This window comes from Podarcis vaucheri (genome assembly GCF_965113315.1).
Source record: "Podarcis vaucheri genome assembly, chromosome: 10".
Classification (NCBI taxonomy): domain Eukaryota; kingdom Metazoa; phylum Chordata; class Lepidosauria; order Squamata; family Lacertidae; genus Podarcis; species Podarcis vaucheri.
The window spans coordinates 71,474,833-71,497,232 of NC_138748.1; positions in this window are offsets into that span (position 1 = coordinate 71,474,833).

A 22,400-nucleotide genomic window follows, 5' to 3' on the forward strand; every position below is an offset into this window, starting at 1 on the left:
CCAGCCAGATGAGCAGGGTATAAATAATAAATAATAAATTATGATTATGATTATTAGCCCTGTTTCAGCTCTTAAAAAAGGGGTGGGTGTAGCTTTGGAGACAAACAGCAGTGATTTCAGGAGGGAGTTCTGACGGGAGGAGATTCTTATATCCGCAGATCTCTGCACCATACAATAATTGTGGCACTATCTTCTTTTGAAATACCTCAACTGTGGGAGCTACTAAGCTCCCCCCGTCCTGAACTCTGGAAAACCGTAAAAAAGAGTGGGTAGAGAGAGACGATTTCAATTTAGCTGCGAGTAGGTGTGACTTCCAGGATAGTTTTGGAATTAAAACCCAAGCCCAGGTACTTATAATATAAAACCCTGGTTGCCATATATCTGGGAAACCCAGGACATGTCCTCTTTTGGGGTTGACACATGCCCATCCAGGCAGATTTTTCCATTTTAAAGGAAATGGGTTTTTTTTGTTTGTTTCTTGGGGGGGGGCGGGTTAGAGTTTTTTTGGGGGGCCACACACATGCTTGGGAGGGCCCTGTGTCCCAGAAGTGGAAGCGCCACAGCAGAGTGAGGCTGTTGCAGCAAAGATCAGGTAGGAGCTGGGGTTCTTCCTCTGCTTGGGTCACCAGCAGCTTGGGCTTCGGCTGCCCTGCACACCGCTGCCCCTGCCAGCCCAAGCTGGCTGTTTTGGTGAAAGGCAGCCTGGGGGGTGGGGGTGGGCTTGAATACTTTTCACCCAGTGACAGGAGAAAGGGTGAAGATTCCCCACCCCACAGAGGACAATATACTGCACTGAGGGTTCCAGCAGACAGAAGGAATCAGATGAAGACCACCTGCGGCATATGTGGAAAAGCCTTGGACTGCAAGCCAGATTTGACCCGCCATTTGGCCCACAAGGCGATGTTGGCCAAGCCATGTCCACCTCTACTAGCCCTGATGTACAACCCTGTCAAATGTTGGACCGTGGAGGGGTGAGGTGAAGTGAGCATCTCATCCACAAGTCTGAGCCAATTCCCCACCTCTGACCAAAGGGCCCCATCTGATAATAATAATAATAATAATAATAATAATAATAATAATAATGTGGTACCTTGGTTTAAGAACAGTCCGGTTTAAGAACGATTCCATTTACAAACTCCGTTTGAGAACTTTACCTCGGTCTGAGAACGGAATCCGAATGGTGGAAGGGCACCGGTGGTGGGAGACCTCGTTAGGGAAAACACGCCTTGGTCTAAGAATGGGTTTGGTTGAAGAATGGACTTCTGGAACGGATTAAGTTCATAAACCGAGGTACCACTGTGATATATTTATATGCCACTCATCTGACTGGGTTGCCCCAGCCATTCTGGGTGGCTTCCAACAAATTAAACCCATTAAGCACAATCTTTACAACTTGTGAAACCCCCCTCCTCACCTGCACCATACATCTCGACACAGTGTTGGTTATTTTTGCAGTTGGAGGGTTGTCCAGGTCCCCAATGCACGTAGCCGAACGCAGCATTATCGGCCCATCTCCACTGTACATTCTGTAAAGGTAAAGGGACCCCTGACCATTAGGTTCAGTCATGGCTGAATCTGGGGTTGTGGCACTCATCTCACTTTACTGGCCGAGGGAGCCAGCGTACAGCTTGACTAAGCTGCTTCTGGCAAACCAGAGCAGCGCACGGAAACGCCGTTTACCTTCCCGCTGGAGCGGTACCTATTTATCTACTTCCACTTTGACATGCTTTTGAACTGCTAAGTTGGCAGGAGCAGGGACCGAGCAATGGGAGCTCACCACGTCGCGGGGATTCGAACCGCTGACCTTCTGATTGGCAAGTCCTAGGCTCTGTGGTTTAACCCACAGCACCACAGCAAAAAGAGTTGGGGTCTTGACTGAGGAAGGGATGTCCCAACGTGAGGTCAGTCTCCCTTCTGCAGTAAGCGGCTCATGAAAATACAGTGTCTGGTTTTCAGCTGGAGGGATGGGAATAAATCCCAAGGAAGATGAGGCGGTTGGAACTCTCAAACTTGTCGTGGATGGGGGAGATCTAGGAAGGATCAGCTGTTACCCATCACCCTTCCTACGCCCCTGCCCCCACCCTTCAGCTCTTCTCCCCAGTGTGATTTTACAGCAAGGCTGTCAATGAATTGATTTTCAGCTGGTGGGATCAAATCCCAAGGACTTGTACTGCTTGGGGGAGATCTAGCCAGGATCAACTGTTCTCCATCACCCAGCACAAGAAATGCACCTGCTACATCCCTCTACTCTGCAGAAGTGTTAAAGGAAGAAAAGACGGTGTGTCCTCCTTTCCAACTTGATAGTCAAATACAGTGGTACCTCGGGTTACATACGCTTCAGGTTACAGACTCCGCTAACCCAGAAATAGTACCTCGGGTTAAGAACTTTGCTTCAGGTTGAGAACAGAAATCATGCTCTGGCGGCGCGGCAGCAGTAGGAGGCACCATTAGCTAAAGTGGTGCTTCAGGTTAAGAACGGACCTCTGGAACGAATTAAGTGCTTAATCCGAGGTACCACTGTATTGCTCCAAGGCTAAGGGGCATATCAACTTTGCTGATTTAAAACCTTATTGAAGTAACATTGTGAGAGTTCTAAATGGGACCTGTGTTGCATCCTGGGAATGCAGGCAGATGGCTACTCTTTGAATTAAGAGCTTCGCCAGATCCCCAGATCCTCCCTTACAGAGATGGGAAGACTAAACCATGTCATTACAGAGGGGTTAGGTTTAGTCGTTGTCTGAGGACTATTCCTGCCTCCAGGTCTGGTCCTGACTGGATGGATACTAGAATCAGCAAGGGATACCCACATGACCTGAAGGTGCTGCTGTGCAATGCCACGTCAATGATTCATAAGACCACTGCCATCCATGACTTGATCATGGATGGAGGACTTGACCTGGCATGTATAACAGAGACTTGGTTGGATGAAGCAGGTGGGCCTGTCCTTGCCGCTGCTTGTCCACCAGGTTTCTCTTATGTACAGCAACCCAGGTCATGTGGGCGGGGAGGGGGGGTTGCAGTGATTTTTAGGAAGTCATTAGTTTGCACCAGGCGTCCTATTGGGAAGACCCAGTTTTCCGAGTGCATGTTCTGGAAGTTGGGCAATAGGGGCAGTACAGGATTCCTTTTGGTGTACAGACCTCCCCGCTGCACCAAGGATTCCCTGCCCGAGCTGCTTCAGGTCATGGCGGATGTTCTCCTGGAGACACCTACCTTGGTCGTCCTAGGGGATTTTAACATCCATGCCGACACGACCTTACAAGGGGCCGCTCGGGACTTCGTGGAAAGCATGGCCTCCATGGGGCTGTCCCTGAATAAGTCTGGCCCAACCCATAGCCGTGGACATGCCTTGGACCTGGTGTTTACCTCTATGGATGTTGGTGATCTGACACTAAGTAAAAGCGAAACGAAAGAAGTGCCATGGTCAGACCACTTCCTAGTGCAACTGGACTTCTCTGCGACCCATCACCTCTGCAGGGAGGTGGGACCAATTCGGATGGTCCGCCCCTGCCACTTAATGGATCCAAATGGTTTCCAGAGAGTGGTAGGGGATGCTTTATCCCATGTTGATGGCCTTTCAGCTGATTCCCTGGTGGCCCGCTGGAATGTGGAGTTAACCAGGGCTATTGACTGTTTGGCTCCGAAGCGCCCTCTCCGATTGCATGGAGCCCGGACAGCCCTGTGGTTTTCCACGGATCTGAGGGCAATGAAACAATCGTTGAGACGGCTAGAGCGCCGGTGGCGGATAACTCATTCCGAATCTGACCGGACACAGGTTAGAGCTCAACGTCGAGCCTACCAAGTGGTGATAGCGACGGCGAAGAAGAATTTCTTCACTGCCTCTATTGCATCTGCAGAAAACAGCAGCAGGAGACTTTTTCAGGTGGTTCACAATTTAGCGGAACCACCTGCAACATCGGGGCCCAGTACAGGCCACATGTTCTCCTACAATGATTTTGCAAAGTTTTTTGCAGATAAAATCGCTCAGATTCAGGAAGAAGTAGACTCCACTGTGGGAGCAGGGCCGGGGCGGGAGAGTGCTAGAGTTTTGTCTAGTCGAGTGGGATCAATTCCAATCTGTTACCTCTGAGGATGTGGACAGGCTGCTTGGACGAATGAAACCAACCACCTGTCTCCTAGATCCTTGCCCATCCTGGCGTATAAAAGCTAGCCGGGAAAGCCTGGGCAATGGGCTTCGTGGGGTGGTGAAAGCTTCCCTCCGTGAGGGAGCCTTCCCAGACCCGCTGAAAGAGGCGGTTATTAAACCGCTTCTTAAAAAAACATCTTTAGATGCAGCCACGATGGCCAACTATCGCCCAGTCTCAAATCTTCCATTCTTGGGCAAGGTGATTGAGTGAGTGGTTGCTGAACAACTCCAGGCACGCCTGGAAGAAGCGGACCATTTGGATCCCTTCCAGTCGGGATTCAGGCCTCATCATGGGACTCAAACTGCCTTGGTCGCACTGGTTGATGATCTACGGCGGGCTAGGGACAAAGGTGAGAGCTGTTTCCTAGTTCTGCTGGATCTCTCAGCGGTGTTTGATACCATCGACCATAACATCCTTCTGGACCGTCTTGAGGGGCTGGGAGCTGGGGGCACTGTCATACAGTGGTTCCGCTCCTTCCTCCTGGGCCGTGTTCAGAAAGTGGTGGTGGGGGATGAGTGTTCAGACGCCTGGGCTCTCACTTGTGGTTCTGCCTCAGGGTTCTGTCCTCTCCCCCATGCTTTTCAACATCTACATGCAGCTGCTGGGAGAGATCATCAGGAGGTTTGGGCTGGGTGTTCATCAGTAAGCGGATGATACCCAGCTCTACCTCTCTTTTAAATCAAAACCAGTGAAGGCGGTGAAGGTCCTGTGTGACCTTTAAAGCCCTAAATGGCCTCGGTCCAGTATACCTGAAGGAGCATCTCCACCCCCATTGTTCTGCCCGGACGCTGAGGTCCAGCGCTGAGGGCCTTCTGGCAGTTCCCTCATTGCGAGAAGCAAAGCTACAGGAAACCAGGCAGAGGGCCTTCTCGGTAGTGGCGCCCGCCCTGTGGAACGCCCTTCCAGCAGATGTCAAAGCGATAAACAACTACCTGACATTCAGAAGACATCTTAAGGCAGCCCTGTTCAGGAAAGTTTTTAACGTGTGATATTTTACTGTATTTCTGGTTCTATGGAAGCCGCCCAGAGTGGCTGGGGAGGCCCAGCCAGATGGGCGGGGTATAAATAATAAATTATTATTATATTAATATCCCTTCCCTGCAGGGAGCTCTCGTCTTCTGAACTGCTCCTCTGTGCCCTTGCCAGTTGCTGTTCATACTGAGAGGCAAATGAAAAAGAGAGTTTGCCCCCTTTACTTACCCTCCCGCCCTTTTTCTTTCTGAACAGTCCAATCCAGATGGGGCCTTTGATCTCATATGCCCCTGTTATCGCAGAAGTTACACGTCTGTGCTCTTCCTCGCTAAGGATGGAGGCGAGGTGGCTTTTCCCCCCAAACGTTTGGCAGTCCGCCTGGGAGAGAAAAAGAATAAGGGGTTTTGCCCTGGAGGTGAGGGAAAGCTGCCTGGTTGCATCGAGCGTCTCCTGTAAGATTTCCCATGCAGGATTGTGCAAGGACCACAGCACAGCTATAAGCTTATTGTGTAGATCACCGTGACCTCATAACCATGGATGGATCTGCAGTACCAGGTGCCAGGGATATACAAAGCAGTGTGATCAATACAGTGATTGGTTCTGCTTCTCTCAAAGATGGCGCCCCAATTTCTCATTTTTCCAACATTAAGTTTAGCCCCACCAGATTTCTACATTACTTTGTGATTGATTGGTTTATTAAAAACGAATTCCTCATGGAAATTCATCGATGAGACTTTCCACTTAGATACACATTTTTGCAAGCAATTTCCCCTAACATGATTCAAGTTTGCACATTTTCCCCCACTAATATCTTCTATGTGTACTGTGCAGCCACCTTTGTGGACATCATTTGGATGGAGAACTTCATGCATTGGCAACTTCAAGGTTGGATTGATCTATGTGGGGCTACCCTGGTGCTTGGTCCAGAGGAATATCTATGGAAGAAGCATATAATCCTGTCTACAAACATGTCTATCTCATTCAGGCAGGAACTGAAGAAATAAAGATGGATTTGATGTGCTTGCCTTTCTGCAGCATCCATGGCACACAGTAGGATCCGTTCAGTGGGCTTCTGATTTTGCTGCACTCATTAAAGCACACTTAAGACAGTCATGGCTGCCTGCAGAGAACCCTGGGAAATGTAGTTTGTTAAGAGTGCTGATGTCACGGAGCTCCAATTCCCAGCATCCTTATCAAACCACAGTTCCCAGGATTATCTAGAATTGTCAATATGATAACGGAATGTTTTAAATGTGGTGTGGATGTGAGCCTAATCTTCCGATTCAGAAGGAAAATAATCAAATGGTTTCTACTCTTCATTGAGAAACCAGTTTTATATATTCCTTTTGTTATGCACTGAGTTGAATAGGATTCAGAATGCAGCAGTCTGATTGGTCCTAGAACAATAGGATTCAGAATGCAGAAGTGTGATTGGTCCACAGGAGCCACCCAATCCAGCTCCAGGTGGAAGTGAATCCGCAACCTGATTGCCCTACAGGAGAATCCCAGAATTAGCCAATCATGTGGGGCCCATTGTGTAAATAATGTATATAAAGCAGACATTTCGGGGGAACTCCCATTCCTCACTACTATGAGCCGAATAAAGAGCATGAAATCCACTCTCGACTCTGAGTATCTTTCACCTTTATAGCAGCAGCATTATCTTCCTTTCATTTTTTTTTTAACCTGCCATGTGACATATGCAGGGATAACTTTGTATTCCAAGACTATGCTTCATTTGCTGTGAGTTGCTTGCCAGGGAGGAGAGGAAGAGTGGGTGGGAAACATGGTGTCTGGAGGAATTTGCTACACAGGGCTTCCAAGAATCTCTCCTTACCTCTGCATCATACCAATTCTGTGCAGTTTGCCTATATGAATAGCAATGCCTCTGAAAGTTGATCCAGTCTTGGGGGCAGCTACGTGCTTCCGTGCCTGTCGGAGGAGAGGGAACACAATGTCAAGGTTGTGGAGGAGGTGGCTGAGTCAGAATCCGGACTATTTGCAGGAGGTGGAGAGGGGCCTCACCCAGGACCTAGGGGTGAGACCTGAAAGGCTTTGTGGCCGGCACAATTTCAAGGATGCTGAGGACCTGTGGGAAGGGGGATCTAATATCTGCTGTGATTGAGAAGCAAGGATTTGAGCAAAATGGCACTTAGGGAAGAAGATGCAGGAGAGAGGTTGATGCAGCACCCACAGGAGGTAAGCTGGATGTGGGTGAAGATAAAAGAGCTTTTCCCATATTGTCCAGAAATGAAAATAAAGAGGGCATAGAATTTCTCTCTATTCCCACCCCTTCTGAAATTCAGTTAAGGATCTCTCCAAACAAATAGACAATAGGTTAAATACAAGTTTGGTTCCACCGTTGATGAACTAAGGAGAAATTTTACAACTTAAGTCCTATGAGCTTAGGACAATAAGTATGTTACGTTTCTCACAAAAGCATATAATGCCCCCGTTTCGTCCTCTGATAGATGTTTCAAATCTATATTACTAGGATTTGCCTCATGAGCCATGCCTTTTCTCCTAAGGATTGCTATCTGCTTGGCTTCTCCCAGTCCAGGTTTGGGATGTACCTTGTAGAAAGGAGCAGGCAATCAGGAAGCCTGAAATGGGGAGGTGGAAGAAAGTGATGCGTCCCATTGGCACCTGAGGAGAGAAAAGAAAAGAAGAAGAGAGTCCTGAGATCTGTGAAATGGGATTGTGCATTTTATAGAATCCTCTAGATCTGTCATCTGTTGATAGAAAGGTTACGGGTGGCAGGTCAAAAGAAGAAGACACCTAATGGAGTTAATGGAAAACAGGTCTTTAGCAGACGAAAGGCAGTCCTTGTTCGCACATCTCGTCATGAAAACACTCTACTTCAAGATATAAGGAAGGCTACTGGCACTGTGGGTTAAACCACAGAGCCTAGGACTTGCTGATCAGAAGGTTGGTGGTTCGAATCCCCACAACGGGGTGAGCTCCCGTTGCTCGGTCCCTGCTCCTGCCAACCTAGCAGTTCAAAAGCAAGTCAAAGTACAAGTAGATAAATAAGTGGGAAGGAAACTGCGTTTAGAATCATAGAATCATAGAGTTGGAAGAGACCACAAGGGCCATCGAGTACAAGCCCCTGGCAAGCAGGAAACACCATCAGAGCACTCCTGACATATGGTTGTCAAGCCTCTGCTTAAAGACCTCCAAAGTAGGAGACTCCACCACACTCCTTGGCAGCAAATTCCACTGTTGAACAGCTCTTACTGTCAGGAAGTTCTTCCTAATGTTTAGGTGGAATCTTCTTTCTTGTAGTTTGGATCCATTGCTCCGTGTCCGCTTCTCTGGAGCAGCAGAAAACAACCTTTCTCCCTCCTCTATGTGACATCCTTTTAAATATTTGAACATGGCTATCATATCACCCCTTAACCTCATCTTCTCCAGGCTAAACATGCCCAGCTCCCTTAGCCATTCCTCATAAGGCATCGTTTCCAGGCCTTTGACTATTTTGGTTGCCCTCCCCTGGACACGTTCCAGTTTGTCAGTGTCCTTCTTGAACTGTGGTGCCCAGAACTGGACACAGTACTCCAGGTGAGGTCTGACCAGAGCAGAATACAGTGGCACTATTACTTCCCTTGATCTAGATGCTATACTCCTATTGATGCAGCCCAGAATTGCATTGGCTTTTTTAGCTGCCGCGTCACACTGTTGGCTCATGTCAAGTTTGTGGTCAACCAAGACTCTTAGATCCTTTTCACATGTACTGCTCTCAAGCCAGGTTTCACCCATCTTGTATTTGTGCCTCTCATTTTTTTTGCCCAAGTGCAATACTTTACATTTCTCCCTGTTAAAGTTCATCTTGTTTGTTTTGGCCCAGTTCTCTAATCTGTCAAGGTCGTTTTGAAGTGTGATCCTGTCCTCTGGGGTATTAGCCACCCCTCCCAGTTTGGTGTCATCTGCAAATTTGATCAGGATGCCCTTGAGTCCATCATCCAAGTCGTTGATAAAGATGTTGAATAAGACTGGGCCCAAGACAGAACCCTGTGGCACCCCACTAGTCACTCTTCTCCAGGATGAAGAGGAACCATTGATGAGCACCCTTTGGGTTCGGTCAGTCAGCCAGTTACAAATCCACTGAGTGGTAGCATAGTCAAGACCAGCTTCTTTACAAGAATATCATGGGGCACCTTGTCAAATGCCTTGCTGAAATCAAGGTAGGCTACATCCACTGTGTTCCCTTCATCTACCAGGCTTGTAATTCTGTCAAAAAACGAGATCAGGTTAGTCTGACATGATTTATTTTTCAGAAATCCATGCTGACTATTGGTGATCACAGCATTCCTTTCTAGGTGCTCACAGACTGTTTAATGATCTGCTCCAGAATCTTCCCTGGTATTGATGGTATTGACTGACTGGGCGATAATTATTTGGGTCCTCTCTTTTCCCCTTTTTGAAAATAGGGACAACATTTGCCCTCCTCCAGTCTTCCGGGACTTCGCCTGTCCTCCAGGAATTCTCAAATATGACTGCCAGTGGTTCTGAGATCACATCGGCCAGTTCTTTTAATACTCTTGGATGCAGTTCATCTGGCCCTGGAGACTTGAATACATCTAGACTAGCCAAGTATTCTTGTACTATCTCCTTAGTTATTCTGGGCTGTGTTTCCTCTGCTGAATCATTTGCTCCGAATTCTTCAGGTCGGGCATTGTTTTCTTTATCGGAGAAGACTGAGGCAAAGAAGGCATTGAGGAGTTCAGCCCTTTCTGTGTCCCCTGTTTGCATTTCACCATCTTCTCCTCTGAGTGACCCCACTGTTTCTTTGTTCTTCCTTTTGCTACGAACATACCCATAAAAGCCTTTTTTGTTGCTTTTAACCTCTCTAGCAAGCCTGAGTTCATTCTGTGCCTTAGTTTTTCTGACTTTGTGTCTACACGTGCTGGCTATTTGTTTGAATTCCTCTTTGTTGGTTTCCCCCCTTTTCCATTTTTTGTACACATCCTTTTTAAATCTTAACTCAGTTAAAAGTTCTTTAGATAGCCACCCTGGCTTCTTTAGGCACCTTCCATGTTTCCGTCTCATTGGTATTGCCTGACGTTTTGCTTTTACTATCTCCCTCTTAACAAACTCCCAGCCATCATGAACTCCATTTCCTTTTAGTATTACTGTCCGTGGGATCTCACCCAGCACTTCCCTAAGTTTTATGAAGTCGGCTTTCTTAAAGTTAAGAAATTGAGTCCTAGTATGCTTGGCTGCTCCTTTCCGCTGTATAGTAAACTTCAGAAGAGCATGATCACTCGCGCCTAATGATCCTTCCACTTCTACCCCACTAACCAGGTCATCAACATTGGTTAGGACCAGATCTAAAATGGCTGTTCCTCTTGTTGCTTCTCCCACTTTCTGGACAATGAAGTTGTCTGCAAGGCCAGTGAGGAATCTGTTTGACCTTATGCTCTTGGCTGAGTTTGACATCCAACAAATATCCGGGGAATTGAAGTCCCCCATTACTACTATCTCCCTTCCTTTTGCATGCTTGGCCATCTGTTCCAGGAAGGCATCATCTATGTCCTCCGTTTGGCTTGGGGATCTATAGTAAACTCCCACAATGAGGTCTCTGTTATTCTTCTCTCACTTAATTTTGAACCAATTGCTCTCACTTTGGCTTTGAGGTTCTAAATCTTGGATCTCTTCACAGGTATACACATCCCTGACATATAACGCCACTCCTCCTCCTTTCTTGTCTGGTCTGTTTCTCTGAAATAGATTGTATCCTCCCATTATTGCATTCCAATCGTGTGACTTACCCCACCAGGTTTCAGTGATGCCTATTATGTCATATTTAGTTTGCTGTACCAAGAGCTCAAGCTCATCTTGTTTATTTCCCATGCTTTGCACATTAGTGTACAGACATTGAAGTCCATTAATCATTCCCCCGTGTCTCTTATTTAAGGATTTTTTCCTCCCACCACTAGGTCTGCGTGCTGTTTGCTCCATTTGGTCTATGACATTTGGATGATCATCTTCATCAATTGATAGACTCCTACCTTCAGGAGCACTGTCTCCCTCCCCCACATTAGTCAGTTTAAAGCCCTCCTGATGAGGTTTCTGAGATTTTTGGTAAAAACATTTCTCCCAACCGTTGTGAGGTGCAGCCCATCGCTTGCCAGAAGTCCATCTTCAAGAAACTGCAGTCTGTGATCTAAGAATCCAAACCGTTCCTGTTTACACCATTTGCGAAGCCAGCTGTTCACTTCCACTATTTTTCCCTCTCTCCCTGGGCCACATCGTTCAACTGGGAGGACAGATGAGATGACAATTTGTGCATTTAATTGCTTCAATTTCCTGCCGAGAGCCTCGTAGTCTCTTTTGATCTTCTGGAGGCTATTGCTTGCAGTGTCATTGGTTCCCACATGAACCAGGAGGAAGGGGTATTTGTCAGTGGGTTTTATGATTCCTTGCAGTCGTTCAGTTATGTAATGGGAATTGGGGTTGCTTGTGCGTAAACTGCAAACTGCTCCAAGCTAGTCGTATAGCTAAAACTTTCCCTGGTTTGACAGCCCTTGAAACGCGACTGTCTTAGTCACTGGCAGAATCCGTCAGTGGGCGGGATCTAAATTTCTTCCAACATAAAAGTTGCTTGACTCCAAGTCTCCTCCTAGATTCTCTGCGTGGAAGCCTTCTGTGCAGCGTGGGCATGCCAAGTGGAGGTCCTGTGCTCTCTCCGCTGATTTCACTGGAAGAGTCTCTGAGCCTCCCCTCCACCGTACTCTCAGCTTCCCCTTTCTCCCTGGTGTCCCCTGGATTTCCTTCCCCCGTGGAAGCCCTCTCTCTCTCCTTGCTAGTTCCCTCCCCTGCATCACTGGAGCGTCTTACCTCTCCTCTTCCCTCTGATGGCAGTTCCCTGACAAGTTACATCTTGGATCTTAGCCCCGGGGAGACAGCACACTTCCCGAGACATCTTGTCAGGCCCACAGATCACTGCTTCTGTTCCCCTCAGTAGGGAATCCCCTATCACCACTACACGCCTCCTCTTAGGTTTGTTAGGGGTTCTTCCGTGAGCTGTCCATTCCAAGGTCGCCTGCACATTCCCTGAGGACTGACTTTGCTGCTCGTCTTCATATACCTGATCGACTGTAATGAGGGAGAGATCCTCAAATGGGGTCTGCTCTTTGTCTTCGATGCTAGGGGAGAGGACCTCAAAGCGATTGTGTATTTCTAAACAATCAGAGCGAACCCTGGGCCTTCTACTTCTTTGAGTCACATTTCTCCATATATCTGGCTCCTGTGTTGGTGAACTAGCCTCCTTCTCAGGGGAGTCCCCTGTCACCTCCTTGGTGGAGACGGTGTGCTCTGTTGCTTCCAAGAAGAGCTCCAGCTCTCTAATTCTTTGGAGCGTAGCTACACGTTCCTCCAGTTGCTGGACTTTGTCTTTTAAGAGGGCAATCAACATGCAATTGCTGCAGGTAAAGCTGCCTGCAACCTTTGACGTTTCTGTGCGCACAGCGTTTCTGTGCGCTGCTCTGGTTCGCCAGAAGCGGCTTAGTCATGCTGGCCAAATGACCCGGAAGTTGTACACCGGCTCCCTCGGCCAATAAAGCGAGATGAGCGCCGCAACCCCAGAGTCGCCCATGACAGGACCTAATGGTCACGGGTCCCTTTACCTTTACTTACTAACTGAGGAGCAGCTCCCCAGCTGTGAGAGATGGGATGGCAGCTGTTGGGAAGGCCACCTGCTTATTATTAAGGCATGGAGAAAGTGGACAGGGACAGGTTTTTCTCATCACATTGGAACCCGTGGGCATTAAATGGATCTGAATGTTGGAAGAGTCAGGACAGAGAAAAGAAAGTACTTTCTCATTCAGTTCATCATTAAACTATGGAATTCGCTCCTCCAGTAGGATCAGACAAATTCACAGAGGCCAAGGCTTTTGATGGCTATTTACTCTGATGTTCTACCTCGCCTGTCTAACGCCACAGTATGACATTGAATACCGGTTGCCAGAAACAGCAGGAGGGAATGTGCTGAATAAATTCAGTTTAGGATTTTATTTTATTTTCAATTTTTTTAATTAATTTTCCAAAAATTTAAAACAAACAAACAAATATACACACATCCTCTTTATAATTAAACCAATCTTTGTAACATTATCAAGTGACTTCCTCAGATCCCCTTGGCTGAATTTCATTATATATCATTTTAACAGATTTCCAAAATCAATTCTCTCAAAAAATTAACTTGATCACTTAACATCTTCCACTCTTTCTAAATTAGCTTTAAACATCTTGAATCCTATCCTTACGTATTTAAATCCCAAGCCTATCTAATATTTGCAAGCTTTTCCAATTAAGTTATCTTAACATATTTAGCTAAATGGTCTTTAAATTTCATCCATTCTCAGTTTAGGATTTATTGCACTCCACTACGCTTGCTTAGAAAGGGACTGTCTACAACAACACACTGTTGGAGGATGTTTTAAGGAAAATTCTTCTTTGAAACATATGTTGACATCATGGGCAACACTCACACATTTTTGGAGAAAAAAGCTAAGATGTATGAATACTACTTGGGGGGAGGGAAATAACATTATCAGATGACGATATTATTTTAAACTATATGCCAACTATATGGGGTTTGACAAAGAGTCACCGCAAATGGATTCTCCATGCCCTTATTTCTGCTAAAAGGCTGATGTTAATTCCTTGAAAAGATAATACTATGGCTGCCTTTGATCGATGGATAGAAGATATGACAGTTCTTGCAACATATGAATGGATTGCTTTTAGCTGCAGATTTTGTATGGATAAATACAACCATATGTGAAATCTATTAATAAAGCACATAATGTCTTGATAATAATTTTACATTTATTGGATTAATTGTATTCCTTATATACATATATACTCTATTGTATTGTTTATGGTAATTTTATCTCCCCCTTCACATTATTCACGTTTCCTTTCTTTTATATTATTTTTCCAGTGAACGCTTATAATAGGATATAAATATTAAAAATTGTATACATTTATTCTCATTATCATATCACATTCTCCCCGCTCCCAGATTGAAAATATTCAGTTAATAGAAGGTTAGAAAGGAAGAAAAAGGAAGAGATGATGATGATGATGATGATATAAAGTAAATTATGAAGAATTACAGACAAACAACAGGCCAAGGGATCACATTCATACCCTGCTGAGGGGCTTTCCAAAGGCATCTAAGTGGCTGTTGCTGGCTATTTCTATGAACGTTACTCACCTTGTGGCCTATTAGACTCTCTTTGTTTGGCAAGTCTGGAGAGATGGGAAGCTGGTCTCTTCTGCAATGGATATTACACAGTCCTGAAGCTCCCTTAGGCGAACTGGTGGAAGTGGTGTGTGCATGTGGCCCCGTCATCAGGAAGAACTACTGACCCCAAAAGCACATCTCGGCCATTTGGGAGTTTCATGGCTGAGCAGTGATCCATAAGGAATCACAGCAGTAGAACGATCAGGAAACTCTCTCCTTCAGTACAACAGTTACAGATAGGTAGCCGTGTTGGTCTGCCATAGTCAAAATAAAAAAATTCCTTCCAGTAGCACCTTAAAGACCAACTAAGTTAGTTCTTGGTATGAGCTTTCGTGTGCATGCACACTTCTTCAGATACACTGAAACAGAAGTTGCCAGATCCTTCTATATAGTGAGAAGGTGGGGAGGGGTATTACTCAGAAGGGTGGTGGGAATGGGTGATTGGCAGATAGCTGAGATGAGCCTGTTGACGACTCTTAACGACTGCAATAGGTCTTACAGGAAAAGGTAAGGGGTGAGAAGGTGAAAAATGGCTTAGTCATGTATAATGAGATAAGAATCCAATGTCTCTGTTCAGACCAGGTCTCTCCATGGTTTTAAGTTTGGTAATGAGTTGCAATTCAGCAGCTTCTCTTTCCAGTCTATTTCTGAAATTCCTTTGTAGTAAAACAGCTACTTTGAGATCTTGTATAGAATGTCCTGGGAGATTGAAGTGTTCTCCTACTGGTTTCTCTGTTTTGTGATTCTTGATGTCTGATTTATGTCCGTTTATTCTTTGGCGTAAGGTTTGGCCTGTTTGTCCAATATAGAGAGCTGAAGGACACTGTTGGCATTTGATGGCATACACAATGTTAGACGATGAGCAATTAAATAGTCCCGAGATGGTATGTGTGATGTTGTTGGGGCCAGTAATGGTGTTGTCCAGGTGTATGTGGCAGCAAAGTTGGCATCTGGGTTTATTGCAAGCTCTGGTGCCAGTGTCCGTGTTAAGTCTGGTTGTAGTATTATTGTGGGTTAGGAGTTGTTTAAGATTGGGTGGCTGTCTGTAGGCAATGAAAGGTCTTCCTCCCAGAGCTTGAGAAAGAGAACTGTCATTGTCCAGGAGAGGTTGTAGGTCTCTGATGATGCGTTGTACTGTTTTAACTTGGGAGCTGTATGTGATGACTAGAGGTGTTCTGTTATTTTCTTTTTTGGGTCTGTCTTGCAGCAAGTTCTCTCTGGGTATCAGTCTGGCTCTGTTGATCTGTTGTCTAACTTCATCTGCTGGGTATTTTAGTTCTGAGAAGGTTTGCTGTAGATCTCTTAGGTGAGAGTCTCTGTCTGTAGAATTGGAACAGATGCGGCTGTAACGTAGTGCCTGGCTATATCCAATGGACTGTTTGGTATGTTTGGGATGGTAGCTAAGGCATGTAGATATGTTTGTCGGTCAGTTGGTTTACGGTATAAGGTGGTGTCTATGCGCCCATCCTGTATTTTTATAGTAGTGTCCAAAAAATGTATTTCTTGCATAGATTGATTCATTGTTAGGTTGATTGTGGGGTGAAAATCATTAAATTTCTGGTGAAAGGTGTCCAGGGTCTGTTGACCATGTGTCCAGATGATAAAAATATCGTCAATGTATCGCAGGTACAAGAGAGGTTTGAGTGGGTAGGAGTTTAGGAAACGTTGTTCCAACCAACTGACCGAAACTCTCTCCTTCAGTACAACAGCGGGAGATTATTGAGTTGAGTAGCACATCACAGCAAACATGGCGCTACTGCTCCCATCATCCTTGACCATTGGTCTTGCTGGTTGGGACTGACAGGAGTTTGTAGCCCACCAACATACAGAGGGCACCACCTTGGCTTGGTGTGATGAAAAGTGGTCTTCCCAGGAGAGCGGCTCTGCTGTTCTGCTAGGGAATTCAGAACCCTGGACAGCTCCCAGTGGACTCTTCCAGCATAGCTCAGTTTGGGGCAAAATGCAGCAAAATGCTAACAGTCTTTTTAAAAAGGCTGGCAGGCCTTGGCCTTCTGCTGGCCACCCTCTTCTGGGAGAGCTGTTCACAGTGTTTGAAGTTCTGGTTGTCTGTTTGGCAATCTTCCTCTCCAAGATGGTGTACCTGATTCTCTCCCCCCCCCATTTAACCCCCACAACAACCCTGTGAGGTAGACTAGGCTGAGAGATTATTATCACCCGTATTTTTCCGTCTATAAGACGCCCCCATGTATAAGACACTCCCTATTCTGGGGGACTCCAAATTAAGAAAACACCCCTCAGCACTACCAGTGTATAAGATGAGCCCCAATTTTAAACCTATTCTTTTGGTTAAAAAACCACCCTAGTTTTATACAAGGAAAAATACGGTATTTTTTACATTTGTAGGTTGTCCTATACCCACAGGTCTCAGGGTGTTTACAACGTAAAATCACAATATAAATACACAAAAGACAAAACAAAAACAACCCAATACACCTCCCCCTTCAACAGTGACCAAGGTTGAAGGCCAAGTGGGGATTCAAACCCTGGTCTCTCCCAGGTGCTTGTTTGACACACTAACCACTACACCGCACTGCCTCCCTTTCCCCACCATGAGTGTTTGGCTCCCAACAGCTCCTTCCCCCCCCTTCCTCGCCTTCTACCCTTCTTCCTCTCTGGTGATCCCTCGTAGCCGAGTAAGATGGTCTTCCGTGTATATGGTCTTAACGGTGAGTCTGTAAGTGACTGTGGAGGCCAATTCTGGACCCACACGTCCTTCCACAGTGGGGACGGAGGTTGCTGGGCAGGAGTTGAACACGGTGAGTGTTTGCCAAGAGTGCTTTCCTCTTAGCACGTTTCTCCCTTGAATCCTGAGTTTGAGCATCTTCAAAGCCCACAACACCTTTAATAAAGGCTGTTCTCCAATCGGAGCGCTCTCAGGCCAGTTTTTCCCACTTTTTGGGGACGCGGTTGGTGCTGTGGGTTAAACCACAGAGCCTAGGACTTGCCGATCAGAAGGTCGGCGGTTTGAATCCCCACTACTGGGTGAGCTCCCGTTGCTCGGTCCCTGCTCCTGCCATCCTAGCAGTTTGAACGCATGTCAAAATGCAAGTAGATAAATAGGGACTACTCTGGCGGGAATGTAAACGGCGTTTCCATGCGCTGCTCTGGTTCGCCACAAGCAGCTTAGTCATGCTGGCCACATGACCCGGAAGCTGTACGCCGTCTCCCTCGGCCAATAAAGCGAGATGAGCGCCGCAACCCCAGAGTTGGTCATGACTGGACCTAACTGTCAGGGGTCCCTTTACCTTTATACTACTTTTTAATATATAGATTTGCCTTGAGAGAGTCTTTGAAGCTCTTTTTGTTGACCTCCAACATTACGCTTACCATTTTAAAGTTTAGAATAGAGTAGTTCCTTTGGAAGACGATATTCAGGCACCCGCACAACGAAGTTGATGTTGAAGAATCATTGCTTCGACACTGGTGATTGCTTCTTCCAGTACACTGGTATGAATGAATGAATGAACTTTATTACGGTCTCAGACCAGGATTAAGTACACTGGTATTAGCTCGCCTGTCTTCCCGAGTGATGTGTAAAATTTTTCGGAGACACATTCCACCCATGGCCGAAGCCCAGGGAGATGTGGCGAACATGCCTAAAAAGCATTGCTCTTCATGATACTCATGCTAACAGTAGAATCATAGAACTGTAGACTAGGGCCATCTAGTACAACCCCTCACAATGCAGGAATTGTTTGCCCAACGTGGGGCTTGAATCCCCAACCCTGGGATTAAGAGCTTTACCCACAGAACTATGTGGAATGCTCCTAGGTGGTGGAAGACCAGCTTGCAGTGTAGAAAGGGCTGCCAAGGGCACCTCCTTAAGTGGGGTGATTGCAGCTTCATTCACATCAGAGTCCTCCTCAGTCCAACAGTGAAACTCAGGGGCATGAGGCATCATGGGTATTTTGATTTCTCCTTCCCTTTGGCATATTTAGAAGACCTCATGTAGTTTAGGGCTGGGTACTTCATGGTGCTGTCTCTGCTTTTTTAAAAAAAGCAGAGACATCACCTTGCCAACAAAGGTCCATATAGTTAAAGTTATGGTTTTCCCCGTAGTGATGTACGGAAGTGAGAGCTGGACCATAAAGAAGGCTGATTGCCGAAGAATGGATGCTTTTGAATTCTGGTGCTGGAGGAGACTCTTGAGAGTCCCATGGACTGCAAGAAGGTCAAACCTCTCCATTCTGAAGGAAATCAGCCCTGAGTGCTCACTGGAAGGACAGATCCTGAAGCTGAGGCTCCAAGACTTGGGCCACCTCATGAGAAGAGAAGACTCCCTGGAAAAGACCCTGATGTTGGGAAAGATGGAGGGCACAAGGAGAAGGGGACGACAGAGGATGAGATGGTTGGACAGTGTTCCCGAAGCTACCCGCATGGGTTTGACTAAACTGCGGGAGGCAGTGGAAGACAGGAGTGCCTGGCGTGCTCTGGTCCATGGGGTCACGAAGAGTCGGGAATGACTAAACGACTAAACAACAACAACCTCATGGTGCAAATCTCCCAGTAGTAATTTTATTCCATGTTTAAGCCATTGGACGTTTGCTCCCTTTGACTGTTTTGCTCTATTAAGAGGACAAAAAGAAGTCTGCTTTCTATGTAACAGCCAGTAAGCCTCACAGTTAAGTTCTTCTCCTTAGTTTTCCCTGTAATAACTGCCTTATTGGGGGATTGAACCCCCCACACCCTGTGTAAGGACACACCTGAGGTTAATGGTATAAATATCTTCATAAGATACTAACATTACCAAGCTGATAACGTCATAAAATGTCAAAGAAAAACAAGACTGCATTCCACTAAATATCCTACTTTATAAAGGGATTTGATAAATCATATGCCCCAAGTACATTCCTTGAAACGTCTGCAACAATTTTGATTAAACTAAGTTCTGCTATAATTAAAGTAAAATAATTGTAAAGGTAAAGGGACCCCTGACCATTAGGTCCAGTCGTGACCGACTCTAGGGTTGCGGTGCTCATCTCGCTTTAGTGGCCGAGGGAGCCGGCGTACAGCTTCTGGGTCATGTGGTCAGCATGACTAAGCTGCTTCTGGCGAACCAGAGCAGCGCACGGAAATGCCGTTTCCCTTCCTGCTGGAGCGGTACCAAGAATCATAGAATCACAGACTTCCGGAGGCGGCGCGAAACTGTAATGGCGGTCCTCTTCGTTCTCTGAAGAGGGGCTCCGCGGAAAAGGGTCACACGCTGCGGCATAGCGGTGACCCATTAAGAGAAACCATGGGTAGAGTGAGCCCGTGGCCGTGGGACTCGGCGGGCACCAGAAGCTACCCCAAAATCACAGAAGGGACCCCGTAAGGAGATCCGGAGTGAGAGAGGGGGAGCGGTGCTGTGAGTTCATCGCTCTTTCCGCGGATGTGAAGCCGCGCGGCTGTTGCAGATGAGCGCTGACCTTTCTTCCTAAAAACCAACATCAAGCTGCAAGCAACATACCCGTGAGTAAGGGGCTAAAAATTTGCAAACAATTTGTTGAATTTGACTGAAACCGGGAGACGAAAAAAGGGAAGTCCGCCTCCCGGCATTGCTGGCAAGATCAAAGCAAAGACTCAAGAAGCGGAAAGTGCTTAAAAAGAGACTGTGGAAGTTTTAGCTCCCGTGCGCTTTCGGAGTTGTTCTTTTCTAGACAGAAAACAGAGATGGTTATTGAATAAAAGGGACTTTAAGTATTAAATTGGGACTTTCCTCCTATCTTTCCTGGGACTATAAATTTCAAAGAGCCAGATCGTCGGGCTGCCGGGGAGGAGATACTTTGTTAAACTGCGGATATAGTTACTGAAACCTATTGGGACTAAATGATACTTTTGAGCAGAAAAGGTTGGATGTGATATCGTTACAGGCACCTTTCATGAAGCTTTGTTGAACTTTAAAAAGTGCTCTGGGGGACTTTTGGTCTGTGAAGGGACTTTTGGATTTTCTGAACTGAGTGAAACTGGAACTTTAATGGCGGAAAACTTCCTTCTTTGTCTTTGAAACTTGGTGGCACTCCCCCTACAGGGCTTTGGGATTATAAAAACCTGGGAACTGATTTTTGTTTTGACTTTTTTTTTTCACTGGCTGTTTATAACTGGATCTGTCTTTCCCATGGAACAATAGACAATCTGACCTTGAACACTAACAGATGTGTAATGAGTGGTGCAGGGAGAACAAGAGCGTCTAAAGCCAAGGAAACTAAAGAGGCTAAGGAAAAAGAAAAGGAAAAAAAACCAGCTCAACTTGTACAAACAACTTTGACCCAAGGACGTCGATCGTCGGTTCCAACTGTGCTGGTGGCACAAAAGGTGGAAGCTGAAACAACCGAGAAGTCCACTGAGGAAGATATGGCAACAGGTGGATCAGATGCAGTTTTGAAACAAATATTGGAGCAATTGGCAAAGTTAAATCAAAAGGTGGATGACCAGTCTTTGAAAATAGATAAGGCGACATCCTCAATTCAAAAATTGACTGAACAAGTTTCCCAGCACACACAAGCAATAGGGAATCTGCAGGGAGCAACAGCTGAAAATCGTGAATTAGCTGGGGAAGCCATTCAGAAAGTGGGAGTTTTACAGAAGGAGGTTGAAGAGATAAAAGGAGAAGTTAAGCCTCTACATAAACAGGTGAGGGAACAACAAGCTTACCTGTCAATGGTGGAATTGAAAAACCGCGAGACCAACGTCAAATTGAGAGGCATCCCAGAACTTGAGCAAGGAGACCTGATTGGATATTTGACACAAGAATTTTCCAAGTTCTGGGGCATAGAGGAAGATACAGACTTCAAGATTGTGTCGGCTTTTAGACTGGGAAGATTGGTAAGGAAGGACAGATCTAGAGACTGTCTGATAACTCTAAGATCAAAGGAAGAGAGAGATAAGATCCTAGGCCTTCATTTTAAAAAAGCAAATGAAATACAAGACAAAAGGGTGGAAATCTACAGAGATATCCCGAGACAGCTATTGGACCTTAGAGCCACCTACACAGAACTGGCAAAACTGCTGAGACACAACGCAATACCCTACAGGTGGGAGTTCCCACAAGGACTATCTTTCACTTATAAAGAAAAGAAGGTAAGAATTAGAACACCTGAAGACAATCAAAGGTTTCTTCACGACCACGTGGAAGATCTTCAAAAAGGAGCCACTTGGCCACCACCTTTACCTACACCAGAACTGCCAGGAGGTGGGCCAGCGCCTATACCCTCGGGACCTGAGGAAAAGGAAGACACCTCACTTTAAGAACAACATAAATAGAACAGGATGTCTCTGCAGCTACTTAGTTGGAATATAAATGGCGCGAACTCACCCGAAAAAAGAAGGAGGATATTTCACATCTTAAAAAAAGAACAATTGGACTTAATATGCCTTCAAGAAACACACGTGACTAGGCTCCACAGGAGAATATTAATCAATAAAAGACTAGGCCAAGAATTTATATCATCGGACAAAGTTAAAAAAAGAGGTGTGGTAATTTACGCAAAGGAGAACCTGTCACCAAAATTTTTATTTAAGGACGACTATGGAAGAATTCTAGCAATTGAAATTCAGACACAAGGTGAGAAAATCTTGATATTAGGAATTTATGCGCCGAATGACGGGAAATCAGAATTTTATAAGAAACTGCATGAGACAATGTTGGACTATTTGGACTATTCTAACATTATTGTGATGGGAGATATGAATGGGGTGGTGTCAACAAACATGGACAAATCCCAAAATCAAAATTTAACAACAGACGGCAGACTTCCTAAAACGTTTTTTGAAATGACAGACAATATGGACTTGATTGATATATGGAGGACAAGGAACCCCTTGGGTAAAGAAGGAACCTTCTTTTCTGAGGCCCATTTGTCATGGACACGAATCGACCAAATTTGGATATCTAGAGGGCTGGCACCTAAAACAAGAAAGGTGGAAATCTGCCCAAAAACCTGCTCCGACCATAATGCTTTGAAAATGGAACTGAGACTTACCCCAACCGGATCCTTCAGATGGAGAATGAGATCAAGAGATTGTTA